We start from the raw sequence: 21,263 nt of genomic DNA, 5'->3' as shown, positions 1-21,263 counted from the left end.
TTTTTCTATAATTAATGTGAGGATTAATCCATTTATGAAGCTTTTATTGAGAACTGTGCTTGTTGACAAAAAGGCACTAGGAAGTGATGTAATGTGTGTATGTGTATTTATATGGTCAAAAAGTTTGGCGCCTTTTTGATTGGGAGCAGCGAAAACGCTAACCTTATTTTTACTAATAAAACAGCGTTAAGGAACTTTTGTGGCTTCAAGATTCTTTGGCGTTTCAAGCACTGTTTTTTACAATATATGTATAATTGACTTGTGGGGGGTTCAAAGAACTAATAGCTGTTGTTCTTGAACTATTTTGGCTTCCTGTATAACTAAAATGTTCTCTGATATTAGGGGTAAAAACTGGGTTATATTTAAAAGAACTTCATTGTTCCAATGTGTTCAGCATTTATAAGACCTATCATTGATTACCTTCCTTACAAAAATACAGGGCATAAATAACATGCCTTATGCAAACTACCTCAATTCCCTATCCCTGTATTCTGTCTTCTACAGGCTATTGAGGTGACATCTACACCTGGCATACAAGGCATTGTCAGACCCCATCCTGATGGACCTCCTACATATCCACAAAACAAATAGCACCAGCAATATCCATTCTAAAGGCTTAAACCTTGCTTGTGATATAAATAGGACCTGATGGAGTGTATCAGAGACTACCCCTTCCCTAGGAACAGGCTCTCCACCCATGTGAAAAAGATTTCCCAAACCCAACTCCAGTGCACATGGACAGTTGGATGTTGAACATGAAATTCTTCCCTGGTTTGACACCTATGCCTTAAATGGACACAGTCAATAAAATGGTTCATCTCACAAGTCTCTACTTGTAAATGTTTTACCCCCAAGCTCTGTTTACACTTATCAAGTGTACCAGAACTTGTCAGATTTGGGATGCATGGCTAGGCTTAAAAAAGACCCTTGTGGTCATTAGCTGAGTACACACCTATGAACCTATAAACCTAAATAAAGTTTCCCATGTGTGGACTTTGCCTATGGCCAGCAGATTCTTAGATTGTGATGGCCTTATTGTCTATCTATTAGCAGTATGCACTTAAGAAAAACTAAAGCGTATTCCAGATTACTGAAAAGAAAGCTACCTTCTTGAAACAGAAAAGGGATGAAAAGTCAATCAGGGATTGGAAACCAGTGGGCATATTGTTGGAAAACAAGGTGATCTTAACACAAGATCCCCTCTTCTAATCTATGACTTCAACTGAAAACCTAGTTTGTTTCTCTTGAAATCCAGGTCCCTGGATTACAGATGGAATATCACAGACTGCCTCATTGAGTGGATCTTTGGTACTTTACTAATGCACGAGGAGGAAAAGTATTGATAAAAGACCATCTTGTTCCTTTGTATCAGAACAGGTCACCTTCATTTGTGGATTGTAGGCTGTATTCAGTCAGTCCAGTTCAAGAATTTGAATATTATTTTTCAGGGGAATCACTTGTACCCAGGGATTAAGAATTCAACTCGACAGTAATCAGTCTAAAAAGCAGCAGGTTAAGCAAGGGCTTTGATCAAATGTTCTCTTAAAGGAGTTGTCACAGATCACCTTATCAGTGTCTTCTATCAGTCCCACCAATCTAAGATTGTTTCTCCATTGGTTGATCTCCAGCTCTTCTATTTTCCTCCCTAGCCAAGGTAGTTCATTCTCAAATGAGTAAATGCAAAACTTGTGACTCTGCCAGGCTTGATTAAAGACTGCTACCTTCAGAGCAGTGATGCACAGGGTACATTCTCTGAATGCTTGATTTTTAAGCTATTTTCCACAATGTCCTCCAGTATCTTCTTAAGTCTGTCACTGCGACCAGTTTATTGGAACTATCCTTTTGAGTCTGTTGCTTGGTACAACATCCCATGCTGTTGTTGCCTCTGTCATGATTCTGATGATGTGATCATCTAATTAATATTGCTAAAATTCTTAGTGGATGCAAACACTCTAAGCCCATGTTGTTAGGGAGCAATACAGCACAGACAGATAAAAATAAATTAGATTATTTTTCAGGTGGTTAGAAAGGAGTTTAATAGAACTCTTACAGGAGCTCTGATAGAATGTTCCTCACATTTGTACAGTTTAACTCTTCCCACTCATAGAAGGCTAACACTGCAACAGTATATACTTTGTGACACAGGAACACGTCTTCTTTTTTAAACTGTAATGACTTTCAAGTGGCAAATGCTATTGTATACCATTTAAAATATTGTATTTCACATATTCTAATTGTCTGAAAAGTTAAGTTCAACACAGCTTCTTTTACGTTTGTCTTTTGAACAATTCCTTTCGTTTTTTTTATTTGATATGGTTTTACTATGTCTTAGTTAACTTTTAATGCATTTTTTATTTGAAATAAACTGTGGGATTCATAATAAATAAAATTAATTAAATAAATAAATACATAAAACTTATGAGGTTGCATAAAGTCCTTACTGCAGGTATGTTAATTTCCACAATTATGGGCAATATAATTCAGAGACATGTTTAGCTGAGGAAGACAACTGTGTGGAGTCTGCATGTCCTCCCCGTGGTCAAGTGACGTTTAAAGACATGCAGGTAGGTGCGTGAATGGGTGTGACTTCTTTGAAGGTTGGGCATCGGGCTGGCACCTTGGCACCGTAAAAATTCACTGCCAATCATTAACGGACCGAAGTTCTGCTGTAGCGGGTCTATGTCATATAACTGAACTTCCAAAATTTCAAACAGCATATATTCGAACTTGGAAGTTCGAAATATGACAACATCAAAACCTCAGAACAGCAAATGTTTTCCCAGGGAAAAAAATTGCTGTTCCAAAAAACACACACACAACACAGGCACACCAAAAACCTAATAAACCTACACTATACCTTACATACACAACTATCTATGCACTAACCTTAACCCAAGCCCTAACCCTAAGGTCCATCACTATCGCACACTTACCATACCCGTACCCTAACCCTAAAGTCCATCACTTTCGCACACTTACCTTACCCGCACCCTAACCCCAATGTCCATCACACTCACACACTTATCTTAACCTGATCCGTAACTTTCGCTCCACACTATAGAAAATGTCAAAGCCACAGAAGCAGCCAACTGAATTCTTTCCCTGGGAAAGAATTTGAATTTCCACGGCTTCGACATTTCTATTTCTTGAACTTCCCCATTCAAACTTCCAGCATTCATATTTAAGACAGTCGGTTAAATAACAGGTACCTGCTGTAGCAACCCCTAACTGTGAAAAGCCGAAAGACATTAGTTTTAGTTTAGATGGGGAAGACATCATTACCAGCTAATTTGCATGTCTCTGAATAACTTCTTATTACTGCCATTGCTAAAAATACTTTGAGGTGTCCGTGCATCTTGTTGGCATAGACACCCTGTCATACATTCTTACACACACACACACACACACACACACACACACACACACACACACACACACACACACACACACACACACACACACTTTCTAAAAATGTTGGTGCTGCAGACCACATAATCCCAAATAGAGTAGTTTTCTATACAACAGAGAGGCAGCTCTTGGGTAAAAATTTGCTTATAGTGCTATATTGAGTTATCTGGAATCCAAAAATTCTTATTACATTTTCATCTGGAGTTTCACAGAGCATTATGCTTAAATTTCTATATTTTGTTGTAACTGTGCTTCTCTGTTTGTGCGTGTATGTGTGTGTGTGTGTGTGTGTGTGTGTGTGTGTGTGTGTGTGTGTGTGTGTGTGTGTGTGTGTGTGAGTCAATGACTTGAGTAGCACCCAACAAGCTCTACATACTAATTTTTAACAAATTGCAGTCTTAGATAAAGGACAACAATGGGATTTTATTACTAAATGCTTAACTTCTCTGTCCTTTTTCTCCCTATTTTCTGTCTCTGTGATGAATAAACAACAATACAGTATTTAACACATTTTAAGTCCACTTTTTCTCTCAAGAACAGTCCTAGAAAAGCTTGCTGCATTCTCCAATTCATTGATGTCATCAAGGCTACTGAATACAGATAGTTTTCTGACCAATTCTTTCCCCAAACTGACATCACAATGACAGTCCTAAGTCCCATCCATGCTTTAATGTCACAGCTCCCTGGTCCTTCCCCTACTCATACAGAATGTAAAGGCTAGAACAAGGAAAGTGTACATGAGTGAGCTGTCAATCACATCAGGTAACACCTAAAATTATCCTTAGCACTTTGACAGCTAGGGAAGCTAGGTATGAAAGGGGATGTGATGAGTCAAAGTAGTACAATTCAGGCTTCACAAAAGACTGCAGTTTAGCCATTCTAAAAAGAAGCAGCAGTAAAAAGTACTTTGAAAGTCTGTTTCATGACATTTGCACTGTTTGTGTTTTAAGTAGTCATTGAATGGCATGAACTGTTACTTAAAACTGACTGAAAGACAGCAGTGTATGCATGTAAAATTAATGCAATGACAGGAGCTTTAGGAAGAAAGAGGCCTGCGTAATGTAATTTTTTACAAACAAGTATGGCATTGTGGGATTCCTCGAGACAGACTAATCAGAATTACTTCAAGATGCCAGACCCCATGTGAAGAGATTCAGACATTACTTATAAAAATATTTAAAACCTGTAAATAGTCCTAGAGTTGTGTTAAAATGTAGGAAACACCAAACCATGATGAAATAAGCATGCTTTTTGAGTATGTGGGTGGAGTTCTCCAATAAATAATGCTAGACCATCTTAAGAACAAAGGCATTATTTTTCCTAGAAAATCCTATTCACTACTGACAAAGCCCAGTAAATAGGCTTAATAAGCCATGATGGGACTCTGGTAAAATGTTATTTTGTACTAAATACAAGAATGCCATCTTAGGGCAGGATCTCGCAACTGTAATATGGCTGCCAATAAATCCTAACACACTTTACAGGCTAAATGAATTCTTACAACACATACACAAGCAAAAATAATGCAAAAAATGCTTCTACCACGATGCTTTCTTCCTTTCCTTTTTTGGGACTGGACTAAATGCAAAATTTGCAGTATATTCTACAGGCAAAATATCTTTGGTTTATAACACAGAGGTAAGGTTTGTTACAAATGCCCCTTTCAAGGGTATCATTATGCAGAACTGAAGAAACTCAGATCATTAGAATTGTTGTATCTCTCCTGAGCCTTATTGATAAATTATGCTATAGAAATTATTGCTTTTCTGCGGCTACCAAAATCATTCAGTATGCTCCATACCACATCTGAACAGGTCTAGATTAATCTCGAAACCAGCCTTCATCATCTCCTACACACATGCTGGTAATGTATTTGTGGGGCTACCTGAAGAGCAAGTTAGTCAAACACAGCTGGTTAATTACATCTCCACCAGTTACATTCATATCTCTCAAATTTAGTAAAACAACACAACTGGTTAATTATATCTCCACCAGGTACCTTCATACCTCACAACTTTTTTGCTCAAGAATTCTGAAGACAGCCACAAATATTGGGGGATAAAGGGCTAAAATCAGAATCAGTTTTTAAATGTTATTCTAATTCACTTCAAAAGTTAAAAAACAACAGTACAAAACTCTATTACTAGCTACCTGCAACTTCAGTGTTTTACCAAAAATGAATAAATAATTTACAAATGACAAGGGCAAAATCACCAGCATCCTGCAAAATGCTAGACAGCTGAGAGGTACAATTACCTCATATGACACATTTATCTCCTTTTTTATACTTACTCTCTTCACTCGCAGCTATCACCTTTATCTTATTACTTAGGTCATCACAATCCCCACCTTTACTTGGTATGTAATGTCTAATTTGTCTGTAATATACATCACCTATAGCTGTGAAGCAGAAGCTAGCAGAGTATCATTATGTGTTGCCTACAATGATGTTTGTTTAGATTATAACAGTAATTTATTCTTAATACCTTATGTATCATTAACTTCTACAACCCTGGGTTCTGTAATGTAACTATGTTATACCATGTATGACCTTGCTTTTGTATGCACTTATTTTGTTCCCAATCCTTACATGTTATCTTGCTCTTCATTTTGTTTTTTTCTTCTGCCTTTTTGCATCTTTTCCTATTTGTTGTGAATAGGCACTGTTTAAATAGGCTTAACTATAACTATATCAATGCATAAATCAGTGTGCCTTTGTTTTCTAGGATTTTTCCTTCTTTGTTTCTTATTTTAATTCATACTTTATGCCTCCCCTCATCTTGTTAAGCATAAGTGTAGTAAAGTTATTATAATATATATCTATATATCTATATCTATCTGTTTATATAAATATATATATATATATATATATATATATATATATATATATATATATGTCCTCTTCACATGGTCGATATTTCAGAATGTCAAAGACCATATGGCCAAGACCATCTGATCAACATTCGTACAGTGCAGAATAGAAAGATTTCCATCTTCTGCACTGTAGTGCGATCTCGGAGTTGGTATATTTAAGTTCCAGGATGTGTGGGGGGCATAACCCCCCTTCTAGGAGCATGAAGGTAAGTTTTTTTTTTTTTTTTAATTCTATGGTCGACATTTCGAATGTCGATCATATGGTCTCAGCCATTTGGTCTTCGACATTCTGAAATGTCAACCATGTGAAGTAGATACATATATATATATATATATATATATATATATATATATATATATATATATGTATATAGACATATGTGTGTGTGTGTGTGTGTGTGTGCGTGCGTGCATGTGCTTCAGTTTGCACAGATTCCAGCTAGACTCCAATCAACAGGAACAGTCAGACTGAACCCCCACCACCACCAATCAAGCTGTCAGTATGGACCAAACCATCACACTAATCAATCACACTGTCAGTTAGTACCAAACCCATGCTACATCCAAAGAAAATAAGGTTGTGGACAGAACCCTCAGTTTTCTGTTATCAATTTCTTTGGACATGGGACTTATCAGAAACATTATTTCTCGCAAATGGGATATTATTAATAGCAGCAAGGAAGTAGCGGTAAAGCTCCTATTTCTTCATGTAAAAAAAAACTAGGTCATTAAGGGTATCCTTTGAAAACTCAGATGTTCCTTTCCCGATTGATCTTATAGAAGTGACAAACATAGCCCCAGGTATGCATCAGTGTGGCACTTGCATCACATGTAATTATATTCACACAGGAACAGACTACTTGTTTACACATTGTGATAAAAGGGTAGTGTTTAAAGATTTTTATAATTGTCACACTGCTAATGCTGTTTATGCAGCAATGTGCGTGACTTGCACAGGTTTTTATATTAGTAAGACCTCACGAAGATTATTGGATAGAATTAAAGAACACTGCTGCAATACGCAATAGGGACTTAAAAATGCCTTAAGTAAACATAGCCTATGTCAAGGCTTCTCACAATTTAAGTTCTTTGTATTGGAACAGGTGGGGAAATTCTTTGGGGACTATGACACCTTGTTAGAGTTCTGTGAGCTGAAATGGCAATTGATGTTGAATACAGAGAATTACCCAGGTCTGAATGATAACTTAAATATAAAATGTGCATTACGTTAGCTCAGTTAATCTCTGAGCAGTGATCTTAAAGGGACAATCCACTGTTTAAAATTTGGGATGAATTTAGTCTGACCAAAGTAATACCCACTTTGAAAACATCACAGAATTCCAGCCCACAGTGTCATTTTACTTTAATATATACTCTTCCCAAGTCTCTTTTCACTTCCTTTGTGAATGAAACCCATAACTTGTGTTCCTAACACGAGCAACAGAAGTCTTATTTTCTGCTACCATGTCAACAATCTCCATGATTACATTGCAGCATTCTTGTCAACCTCTTAGTGCTAGAAGCCTGGACAAAGCCTGACAAAATGAGGGGGACAAAAGCCAGACAATAGCAACAGACCTAAAATATTGCTTTTATTGCTTTTATTTACAAATGTGCTAGAACAACAGGGTTAGCATTAAGATGAACTCTAACTTATGTGTGTTATGTCTTCAATCACCAGAATGTCAAAGTGATTTGCAAGAAAGTCACACATTTTATGTGGAACAGACCAAAAATATGAGGCACAAATCTGGATATCCTGTGAAAATATGGACAGTTGAGAGGTATGTGTAGAGCTGTGGAGCTTGGGGAAAGCTAACAGCCATCATTATTTTACACTTGTTAAACAATGCTGTTTAGCAAGTATAAAATAAAGAAGAAAAAACAGAACTGTGCGTGTATGTGTGCGTGTATACAAGTACAAGTAAGATCAATCAAGCTGTTATTTTACACTTGCTAAGCAATGCTGTTTAGCAAGCGTAAAATAAAGAAGAGAAAAAATAGAACAATGTTAGTTTGCAGCAGTGTGTGAATAATAAAAGGAGAAGGAAAGCATAATATTGTAGTAGACATGACATGCAATGGCCCATACAAGAGTGCATCATACATCTTTGGGAACAGAATAAAGCATTTGAGTGATTTATTTCCTGAACATGTTGCATGTTTGTGGGGGGGGGGGGGTGATTTTTTATCATCTGTTAAATAAAGAAATAAAAGTGCAAATAATTGCTAGCTTTCATTATGAAGAATATAGTAAGACTAAGACGTATTGGCCATATATTAGTATGTTTAAAGGTAAAAAAGCACACTTGCTGTGTAGTGAGGACATTATAACAATGCTTGCTGGAATTTTACCTTTTTGGGGGCACAATGTTCTCTGGCCCATAAATTATGTCAGTGAAACATTTCCTGCAAGTAGACATTAGTGTTTCACAAACTCACTTTTTAATTCAAAAGAAACTTGGATGTAGAGCTCTAAGCATGGAAAACTGAAAGTATTCTAAATGTTTTAGAGTCTGAAGATTATCATTGAAGGTGTGTATGTCACCCAGTATCAGATTTATAAGTAATTCAAAATCTGTGAGTTGCTACAAATTCACGAGTCTTCCAGATATCCATTTGAAATGCTTTGGGAGTGCCTAACTGATTTAACATTATTCTGCAGTACCTTGAATAAAGAGTTGTTTGTATGGCATGTTAAAATCTCTTGATCCTGAAGGTAATCTCCATTTGGCACAACTGCTATAGTTTATGATTCTTCAGTGTTCGTATTAGCCATACGTGACTTACCAGAGCCCTGCCTGTTGTCTGAGATATCAGCTTGATAAGTTTATTTTACCCTTTCAGTCAGTTGTGGCTTAATCTTATGTGGAAGTCAGTACTTTTGGCAGCGTGATCTTTTAGCAAAGAAGAGCAGGCGGAGTTGACATACATTTACTGCAAACTGCTTTGAAATTTTTTGTTTATGTTGTTTTACAATATAGTGTTGATGTTTTGAGTGAACTAAGACAGATATTCAATGTATTGTCACCCTGTCATCATCTGAAAAAGCCACAGAAATTTTAGAATCTGCAGGGCAGTCATCATTTCAACAGAAATTTACACTTTACATCTATGAGGGTGGATAGGATTAGGAATACGTATATTAGAGGGTCAGCCTATCCGCGGTAGTGCAGCGGTAGCATTGTTGCCTCACAGCAAGAGGTTCTCCCATCCGATTCTCGGCTGGAGTGCCTTCTGTGTGGAGTCTGCATGTCCTCACTGCGGTTGGGTGGGCATTTGAAAGATATGCGTAAATGGGTGTGCTTTCGTTGAAGGTTGGACGTCGAGCTGGCATTTCGGGAGTTTGTGAAAAATCTACTGCTAATCATTAGCAGACCGGAGTTCCGCTGTGGCAACCCCTAACTGGGAAAAGCTGAAAGACAACGACATATTAGAGGGTCAGCCTAAGTTGGACAGTTTAGAGACAAAGCCAGAGAGGCAAGATTGCATTGGTTTGGACATGTGCTGAAGAGGGATGCTGGATATATTGGGTAAAGGATGCTAAGGATGGAGCTGCCAGATAAAAGGAAAAGAGGAAGGTCGAAGATAAAGTTTATGGATGTGGTGAGACAGGACATGCAAGTGGTTGGTGTGACAGAGCAAGATGCAGAGGACACAAAGAAATGGAAACAGATGATCTGCTGTGGTGACCCCTAAAAGGAACAGCTGAAAGAAAAAGAAGATCTATTTTAAATTTCAGCTTACAGTTATACCTTGTCTCTAAAGCAAAACATATATTTTAAGGTAGGCCTGGTGTGATTTTTTTTAGTTGGTGTGATCCATTGTTAAAATTTCTGTTGACATGTCTTTTATTCTTACACACAGTAACAATATTTCCCACATATTAGATATATACAGCAAGTTGATATGAAGCAAACATGTATTATCTCTGTTAGTGGCAGGTCATTGTGCCCAAATTCTTTTTGACATAAAATATCATCTGGGTACACTTTGTAATAACTTGTGAATGAATGAGGGGCTAGAAAGTATTTAGCTTTCATATATGTATATATATATATATATATATATATATATATATATATATATATATATATATATATATATATATATATATATATATATATATATATATATATATATATATATATCTATTCACTTCAGAATGTCGAATTTCCAAAACTTAGAATTTCATATGGTCGAGACCATATGATCGAAGTTCTGAACATCCCAAAACTCTGAAATAAATCCAAAAAAATACAAAACCAAGTTTCTCAATGTTTTTGCAGGGGGGCAAGCCCCCCCATGCACCCCGACACCCCCACTACTTAACTATACCAACTCCGAGACTGCACTACAGTGGGGAAATGAGAAATCTCCTATTCTGCACTGTATGCAGATCTCAGTTCAGAATTTTGAGATTTAAACATACCAGGTTACTAGAAGTTTCTTCTCAGTCTGCATCTGATGAAGTACTTTAAACAAAAATGTATTTGTGGAGTTTGTTAAACATTAATGTGGTTTGGTTCATTGGAATAAAGCTGTTTTTTATTTGTTTTGTGACTGGATTTCCCTTCTTTGGGTACCTTGGGCTTTTTTCATATATCTATATCTATACATATATAAATATGTATGTGTGTATATAATATACATAGGATCATAGGAGATTACTAGGCTAATGGCCTTTGCACCCTTACAAGCCTAGCCAAGAGTTTACCCCCCCCAAAAAAAAAAAAAAAAAAAAGAAACCTCAGTCAGCCCCTGTTTCCCCTGTCAATGAGGGACAAAGGTGGAACCCTGGGACAAATTTATGGTTTCCCATCCACTCATCAAGATTGTGTTTGAAGAGGGTCAGTGAGGTACTCTGTTTGACATGTATGGGAAGTCTATTCGAGAGACAGGGCAGCCTCTAGGAGACAAACCTGTCTCTCCAGCAGGTTTTGTTGATTTTGCATATTAGATTTAGGCCTATTGAGTGGGTAATACGTGAGGAGTTAAACTTATGGATATAGAGCATCTCCAGTAGGGCAGGGTTTGACATTGCCTTGTAGGCAGGACTCAGATCACCTCTGAGCAATCTGTATGATACTGAGAAGAGTGATAGTGATTTAAGCCAGTCCGCATAGGATAGGTGTTAGAGGCCCTGGATTCTCTTTGTGAGGTATTTCGGTGGCCTTTCTAGTTGGTGCAGATGTTTGAGAAGGTACATGCCAAACAGGGCATTATATTCAATTACACGTCTAATAAGGGAGGAGTACATAGAGGAAATAACCTCCTTTTTTCTGGATGCAATCCCTTTACTTATGATATGAAGCAAGTTAAAGGCTTTTCTGACCACTGCAGCCACATGATGGTCGAATGTGAGGTTGTTGTTAACCTGAGTACCCAGGTCTCTCACCACAGACTGTGTGCTTAGGGGGTTGCCATTTTTGTGGTAATCAGTAGGGGCCATGTTTTTGTCAAATGGTATGATAATACATTTTTCTGCATTTAACTTAAGGCCACAGCTTTGGCACCAGTCATTTGTAGCTGTGAGACCGTCCTGCAGTATGTTAACATCAAATGGGGAATCAATGACAACACCCAACTTACAGTCATCCGCAAATTTGTCAGCCACAGGCCCTTTGGCTTTGTCTGGACCTCTAAGAAGTATATGCCAAACAGTAGGGGTCCCAGGACAGATCCCTGGGGAACAGCACTAGTGACAGGTCTGCTATTGAGGTGACAGCACTTAATCTGACCTTGTGGGTCCTATCTGTGAGCCAGTTGGCCACCCATCTGACTATATAGGGATTAACACCAAGTTGTGTTAGCTTTTTAGTGATGCCCGAGTGATGAATTGTGTCAAAGCCCTTGGCCAGGTCAAGGTAAGCTGTATGTACTGACTTTCCCTCATCCAGGGGATTGGTGACAGTCACAAAGAAGTTAACTAGGTTTAATAGACAAGATCTGCCCCTGACAAATCTGAATTGAGTGGGTTTGAGTGCTTGGAGATTGCCTGTGTCCTTGTTTATGAGATCTATAATAATATGCTCCATGACTTTACAGATCAGACTTGTCAAGCTGATGGGACGATAGTTTCCAGGGTCAGTAGTGGCACCACCTTTGTGTAAAGGGATGACAATGGCAGTTCTCCACTCTGCTGGAAAGAAGTCTGCAGTTAGGCTGTGGTTGAATAGTGTGCTCAATGGTGACACTAGTTCTTGCTGGAGATGGTGCAGAATACAGTCAGGGATGCTATCAGGTCCCATGGAAGCTTTGTTTTTGCCTTGGATAAGGCTTTTAACACTTGATCTACAGAGATGCAAGGTGTGGGACAAGTATCAAGGATGTTGACTGGGCCTTTGGTGGGCGATAAGTGGGGATGAAGTTTACACTGAACCTATCAGCTAGCAGTTTGGCTAAGTCAGCAGGATCAGTGTAAGTGATACCATTAAGTACTAGTTCAGAACAAACTTGGGCTTTGCCATGTAGGTTCCTAAAGTAACTGAAGAAGGACTTGTGGTTTTCCCTAGTTTCAACTCATACACATGTCCACACATAGACATCTACACACACACACACACACACACACACACACACACACACACACACACACACACACACACACACACACACACACACACATACACACATGTATAAATGCATAATCAGTAAAGGCAGAAGAGGATCACAATTTCCATCCAGTTTAAGATTTTCTTTCCAGTTGGGTTGGTTCCTTTATAACCCTTTCCCTCTCCAATGGCTATTTGCTGTCACACACCCTCAAGAGGAATTCCCTTGCTTTAGCCAAAACAGGTTACCAAGAAAAAATATTTGAATTCCACCAGAATTCTCTTCAAGAAATTGTCATCCACATAGCACTCTAGATATCTGCCATTTTTCACCAGTTTCAGTTCTGTCTTTAGTTCTATGTTTAGTTCTTATATTGAATGATCTGCCATGCATTTTACTACCCCAACTGAGGTACTGATTTTTTTTTCTTGTTCTCCACATTTCATCTTGCTATTTGGTCATTAATATTTCCATTTTCTACAGGTTGGCATCACAGGACAAATAGCATACCTTTCCAGACTACGATCTGTCTTATGTGCCCTCTTCATTCTAATTCTGCTCTGAAAGATGACCTTCCAAAAGCTGTATACACTACAAGTGAGATCTCATCAGGACAGAGTAAATGGTAGCTATCACTTTTGTTGCTGTGATGTTGACTATTCTGATATATGCCAGTTTCTGGATAGCCTTATGTGTCACCGGTGCATATTGATATACTTCTTTCTGAATACTGGCTATTTCTCCAATAGTAATTTTTGTTTAAGGGTGACCTTAGTTTTAACAGCATTCAGTGTGTAATAGACTTTTGGGACTAACTGAACCAAATTCATACTCTATACACTGAAGATCAGATCCTATCTTTGTACCCAGCATTGTAACCTCCCGAGGTCTTTATTCATTCCATCTGCTCTAAATCAAACATATGTCTGCTTTTAAAACAGTTGATGGTAAACAGTGACTTCAACTTAAAACCGTCAAATGGGTCACATTAATTTTGAACAATGTCAGTTCTCATACTGATTCCTGTGAGTATATCTCATTTTTAAGATCTGATGTGACTCCATCAGATGTCACAACACCCAGCTCAGTGAATGCAGGAGTTTGCCCCCTAATCATTTATACTGAAGATACTATTGTATTTTAATTGTAAAACCATAACTTGCATATACTGCAGATTAAATGGCCTGTTTCATTTAGATTCATATAAGTTCAGCATTTATAATCATTGTATTTAAATCCGTTTTTTTGTTTATAATTTAATGACATTTTTATGACACATACTTTTGTTGGATATCTCTTGGTGAATTATCTTTAGAGGTTTTAAGAAAGATCCAACAGATATAATGAAATTGTTATCTGTTTATAGACATAAATATTGTACTGTTTTTAGAATTCTAACATTGTTCCTAAGGAATTGTGGAATGTTTTCTTAGTTTGCTTTAAGACTATATGTGGCATTCATAGTCCCAAGGTCTGCTCTTTCAAAGTAGTTGTTGCCTATAGCAGAATACATTAATTGCAGGTTATTTGTGCTGACTACATGACTACAAAAGCTTTTGATAAAATATGCCCACTTTCATGAAATTCATAAAGTTGAAAATCATGGAATATGTGCAAATTTGGGTACTTGTGATGAATGCAGCTATGTGTAAGAATATTTCAAGGTGTGTGGCATGCAGTACATCTATTTATATTAACTTTTGAAAAATATCAGGAAGTTTCATATATTTTCTGTAGGGGTGTCCTCATGTGGACACATTGATCATTCCTTTAACAGAGTTGAAAGAGGAAGCTAAGAAAGATTGAAAAAGGGCAGGCATAACAAACAGGGACATATGCAAAGAATATATCAAGATGAATGTGCTAGAGGAGGTGGGAGAGGAGGGTACTGTATTTTTGTTGGGGGCTAGACCCCCTATTTTTCAAAATATTTTATGTAAGACGATAGGTTGGGTAGGAAGTAGGTTAAAAGGTGTATGAGAGAGAATTAGGGAAGGATGGAGGTGAAGAGGAATTTTTCACAAGAGCACACTTTGTCCACAGAACATAAAAGACTTCCACTGCCTAATAGTGTTGCAGTGAAGGACCCCAGTTTTGAGAGGGTGGGGATCTGTAGTAATGCGGTGCTTGATACTGACCAAGGCAGCAGGTCTTGTACTCACTTAAGAACATACTGGACTGACTGAAGATGTGTCTCCACCACCTGCTTCATCATATCCTCAGCCGAGTCCAGAAGCTCAGTCTGTGTCATTTGCCAGACTGTGCTGTGCTAGGGTGCTTACAGGACTGGTGATACCTCCCTGATCCTGTGAGATGTCCCCGGATGGGCATAGGTTGAATGATTCCTGACCTGGGAGGAATGTGGTTGGGCTGATCCTTGGGCTTTTGGACCTATGGAAAAAAAAAGAGCATAAATGGGATAGAAAGGAAAACATGAAAGCCAAAGTAATGCATAATGAAAATAAGAACATGAGAGGGAGTGAAGAAATGGAGATTATACCATGACCCCCCCATTAATATTCCAAAACGTGCACGCTGATTGGCCAGCGTGCATGTTGTAAATCGACTTATACTAATGGAAAAAGGTCCGGTCGCCCGGACTTTTTCCATTAGTATAAGTCTTTTAAAACACTGTCTCGCTATGTTAAAAGAGTTTAACATAGCGACACAGGTTTAAAAGCAACGGAGATCTCTGTTGCTTTTTAAAGCTCTCGCTATGTTAAACACCTTTAACATAGCGACACAGTGTGTAAAAAGCAACGGAGAACTTGCTTTCTCCGTTGCTTTTTTTTAAACCTGTCTTGCTATGTTAAATGGGTTTAACATAGCGAGACAGCTTTAAAATAAGCAACGGAGATCCGTTGCTTATTTTAAAGCTGTCTCGCTATGTTAAACCCATTTAACATAGCGAGACAGGTTTAAAAAAAAAGCAATGGAGAAAGCAAGATCTCCGTTGCTTTTTACTGTTTCGCTATGTTACATGGGTTTAACATAGCGAGACAGCTTTAAAATAAGCAACGGACATCTCCGTTGCTTATTTTAAAGCTGTCTCGCTATGTTAAACCCATTTAACATAGCGAAACAGAAAAAAAGCAACGGAGATCTGGCTTTTGGCCACAGCTCTGATGTATTGCGTAGGCATGCGCAGTACATCAGAACTGCTGAGGATGCCAGACAGCTGCGGAAGGGCAGCAAAGAGGCATTATACAATGCCATTATTTAAGAAAAGTAATTGTTTCTTTTCTTAAATAATGTCATAGTATAATAGCAATAACCTACGCTTGGGTGTGGGTAATGTGGGATTCACCCATGGTTGTCTTTGTTTTTTTACCCAACTGTGGGTAAATCCTGCATTACCCACACCCAGGCATGGGTTATTGCTATAATCATAATACAATACATCAATACATTCTTTAATAGTGATTTCTTATTTTTATTAACTATTCAGGAAAAAAATATTCTCTGAAATGGTACTAAAAACATATGAACAATCAGTATGACAATATCAAATGCTGCTAATTTTTACACTTACATTCAACTGATACTTAAGAGATAACTGATACTAAAGAGATAAGCTTGTCTAACACGAAATGGTAACAAATTTGAAGTATCTTGCTGATATGGAGTGCACTGCAGTTGTGCTGAAATAACATTATTTCTTGTATTATATTTTTTATGAATTACTTCTGAATTTATAAATACAAAATAAATAATCAGTTATTATTCCACACTTTTCTTTGGGGACTGATGATTTTTTTTTATATTAGAATCATGTCTGCATACTCACAAGCAACTTTGGTTGCTCTCTTTGGTCATCTGTGCTCTTTGACTGATTGTAGGAAATCTCTTTGGCTGCATATAGAAGACATCGAGGATAGTTGTTTACCTATCATGAATGTGTATTCAAATCTTTCTTACATGATTACATTATTAATCAGCGAAGCACAGAATTTAACTCTTGTGCTCATACTTGTAGTGAATCTGCATGGTACATTTGTCCTGAGTTTATATCACTTATATCCTTACATTTATTAAGAGGCAAAGCATAGATTTTCATAACGCATTTGCACTGAAGCCATCTCTAATACTAAATATTTATTGTTTACTGCATGTTAAACTACAAGGATATCCTAACTTTGTTCACACTGTTGCATTTTGATCTCAGTGTACAGCTTGCCACTTTGGGGATAGTTATTTTCAACCTTTGCAAATATTTTCATTGAAATGATTGCTTTGCACTACATCTTGCATAGATTACCTGCATTTTTAAGTCATATCATGTAAAGCTGCTATAAGCAACACACTTTTAAATTCTGAAAGTAAGACCTTGAATACTGTATTTCTCATAACCTCTGTGCTGCTCATTCAGTTGCTACTTTAATTTGTCACCACCCGCTTTCTTTTTCAGGTGTGGTGGCTAACTGAGGTCAGCCATCTTGTACATGCAGTTACTATTTTGGAAGAAATTACTGCTTTATATTATTATCATATTAAATATCTGCAGCCTACACAAGACAAAACATTTTTAAATATGCCTGCCTGCAGTACAAATAATTAATAAGCTAATGCCTACAGTATATGAAATTAAGTGGTAATGCAAATAGGTTCCTATCTGTTTGTATATAAATGCATACACACACACACACACACACACACACACACACACACACACACACACACACACACACACACACACACACACACACACACACACACACACACACACACACACACACACACACAAACACACAAACACACACTACTGTGAATCATACAGAGAAGGATAACTCAGCCTCATTTGCATACAAGACACATAAAAGAATTTATGTGAATAAGTTTGATACCAATGTATTTTGTTGTTATCAGTCAAGATAGGTGGCAAGTGTTTTGGAAAAGCATGAAGTTTATCAAATAAGATCTTCTTCTTCTTCTTCTTTAAGCTGTTCCCGTCAGGGGTCACCACAGCAGATCAACTGTTTCCATTTCTTCCTGTCCTCTGCATCTTGCTCTGTCACACCAACCACCTGCATGTCCTCTCTCACCACATCCATAAACCTTATCTTAGGCCTTCCTCTTTTCCTGTTACCTGGCAGATCCATCCTTACCATCTTTTTCCCAGTATACTTTACATCCCTCCTCAGCACATGTCCAAACCAATGTAATCTTGCCTCTCTGGCTTTGTCTCCAAACCTTCCAACATGGGCTGACCCTCTAATATACTTATTCCTAATCCTGTCCATCCTCGTCACACCCAGTGCAAATCTTGACATCTTCAACTCTGCCACATCAAGCTCTGACTCCTGCCTTTTTGTCAATGTCACTGTCTCCAACCCATATAACATAGCTGGTCTCACTACCCTCTTGTAGACCTTCCCTTTCACTCTTACTGGTACTCGTCTGTCACAAATCACTCCTGACAAGCTTCTCCACCCACTCCATCCTGCCTGTACTCTCTTCTTCACCTCTCTTCCACACTCACCATTACTCTGAACTGTTGATCCCAAGTATTTAAACTCATCCACCTTCGCCACATCTACTCCCTGCATCCTCACCATTTCTCTATCCTCCCTCTCATTCACACACATATATTCTGTCTTAGCCCTGTTGACCTTCATTCCTCTTCTCTCTTGAGCATATCTCCACCTCTCCAGGGTCTCCTCCACCTGTTCCCTACTCTCACTACAGATCACAATGTCATCTGCAAACATCATAGTCCACGGGGACTCCTGTCTGATCTTGTCTGTCAACCTGTCCATCACCATTACAAATAAGAAAGGGCTCAGAGCTGAACTTTTATGTAATCCCACCTCCACCTTAAATGCATCCGTTACTCCCCCCGCAGACCTACACCACTGTTACACTACCCTCGTACATATCCTGTACCACTCTTACATACTTCTCTGACACTCCCGACTTCCTCATACAATACCACAACTCCTTTCTAGGCACCCTGTCATATGATTTCTCTAAATCAACAAAGTCGCAATGCAACTACTTCTGACATTCTCTGTACTTCTCCATCAACACTCTCAAAGGAAGGACAAGATCTTACCCCCTCTGCAGACTAGCTTTACAGGCCTGGGATCAAGCCTGCCTAAAAGAAATCTCCCTTCAGGCAGTTTAGATCCCTTCCAATCAGAACACTGTGGCAGCCACTCTGAGCAAATCCAAAACACAGGCCCACAAATGGATGCTTCACAGGGATGTATGTGCTCCTGGACATTGTCCACTGGTGAGGTATTCCACAAATAGATTTGTTTTTCTCCCCCTGAACAGACAACTACCAACATTTTGTGCCAGAGAACCTCATCCTCAGGCATGGAAAGTGGACACCCTGTCAATCTCTTGGAAGGAGAAATTCCTGTATGCATCTCTCCCCTTCCACTCATTCTGAATGTCCTGTTGAAAATTTAACAGGACAAACCAAAATTCTTGCTGGTGACTTCCTACTGGAAAAGACAGCACTGGTTCCCTCAGCTTTTCTACCTAGCCAATGGCAATCACCACAAGTTGCCTTACAGAGTGGACCTAAAATACAGAACAAGGGCTCACTCATCCACCCACAGTTAGAAGCCATCCAACTAATGCTGTGGGTGATAGATTTAGAATCCTGATTCCTTTCAGACACCTTTATTCTGAAGATGTGCGCTGAGTCCTACAGGAGGCTGGAAACCTAATAGCAGAAAATCTATCTCCAAATGGAAGAGATTTTTGCTTTGGTGTCTTTCCAGAAACCAGGACCCACTGACTGTGGATCCTCATATGGTTCTGCCATATCTGTGTGAATTTCTCAATGCAGGCTTAACTTATTCCTCCATAAAAGCACATCTGTTAGCTATCTCTGCTTGTTTGCTACTTTCACCACCCCTAGCTTCAAAATTTGAGGCCAAACAATTCCTTCAAAGCGTCCTGCACGTTAGACATCCTGGGAGACCTGTGCATCCACAGAAAAGCTCACACCAGGTGTAGTGCAGCAGGCAAAAATATAGTTCAAATACAAACATAATTCAGCAAACAGCAAAAATGTAGCAAGCAGAGGTGAATCCAACTTTGAACTTCAAGTTTAATCCAAATTCAAAACTTAAGCACTTTCGTCCCTTAAAACATTAATACAGGAACTTCATCAGACAAAGTACTTTACATTCAGCCTTCTTTTAAAAGATAAAACCAGTGACCTCACTTCTTCTCTTCCATTCACTAGTGACCTCACTTCCTCTCTTCCATTCACATACAAAAAAGTTTTTTATTCTTAAAGGGACCACTGCTTTTTTTTTTAATGCAAGTACACTACAGTGAAAGACTATGTATAAAATCCCATAAATAATGCCATACAATGCAGGTACAACACAGTAAAAGACTACATATGTAACATCACATAAAAAACACCATAGTTTGTTGTGTAATCTAAACATAAAAAACAGTTATTCTAAAATCTTAAAGTGCAAGAAGAATATGAGAACAATCAAACTCTAACCTACTGAACATATTGATAAATAATTTGGGTATTGAATGCAAAACATTTAATATTCAATCTATCTTTTCAAAGCTTTAAGTTTTAATAAACTGGAAATTGACTTGCTATCATTCAAGCCTGGTCAGTGAATGCAGTCTAGTCTAATTCATCAACTTAATTCTGCTTTCTCCAGTAAGTAAGGCCATGGTCCACCTCTGACTGAGGGAGATATTGATTCTAATATAACAAACTTGAATTTATGTTCATTATATTGCCCTATATGTTTAGCAAGTGTGTTAAGTGGACATTGATCCCTGATGTTCCTAAGGTGTTCACTTATTCTATTTTGGAGTTTGCGATCCGTTTTTCCATTGTAAAAGCACGGACATAGTTCACAAAGGGAGCAATAAACCACTCTTTCAGTGGTATAAGAAAATCTGTTCCTAATTTGTATTTTTGTTCCATTGATGTTTACTTCATTAACCTCTAAAATATAGGAACAAAATTTACAGGACTCACATTTATACATGTACCCTGTACGCTGTGCCTCTTTTTGATGTTCAAGTAGTGTTTTAATATTATGTCCTTTCCGGAACACACACATAGGTTTATCACCTAGAATTGTTTTCATGTCACTTTCACATATTAAAAGTTTCCAATTTTTCACTAATATATCCTTTATAAAGTATGCATCAGTGGAAAAACTTGTTAGGAAGCATGATTTACACGCATTTCCTTTCTCTATTGTTTCAACCTCCAGTTGACTAGATTGATAGGCTATAGACTCAGATCTAACACTAATACTACTTGTGTTGAAATCAAAATTTGTTTTTCCATTATATTCAGAATTTAACAAGGGTACAAAGTGTCCATTTGCTCTTTTTTCTATTACTTCTTTCATGATTTTTTCCACTAAATCAGGTGGATAACTTCTTTTCAAAAATATTTCCTTCAAATTACTACTTTCTTTTAA

The sequence above is a fragment of the Protopterus annectens genome, chromosome 1.part2, assembly GCF_019279795.1.
Source record: "Protopterus annectens isolate FY-2018-M chromosome 1.part2, PAN1.0, whole genome shotgun sequence".
Lineage (NCBI taxonomy): Eukaryota > Metazoa > Chordata > Ceratodontiformes > Protopteridae > Protopterus > Protopterus annectens.
The sequence above is the reverse complement of the archived record's forward strand: the minus strand, read 5'-3'. Positions refer to the sequence as shown.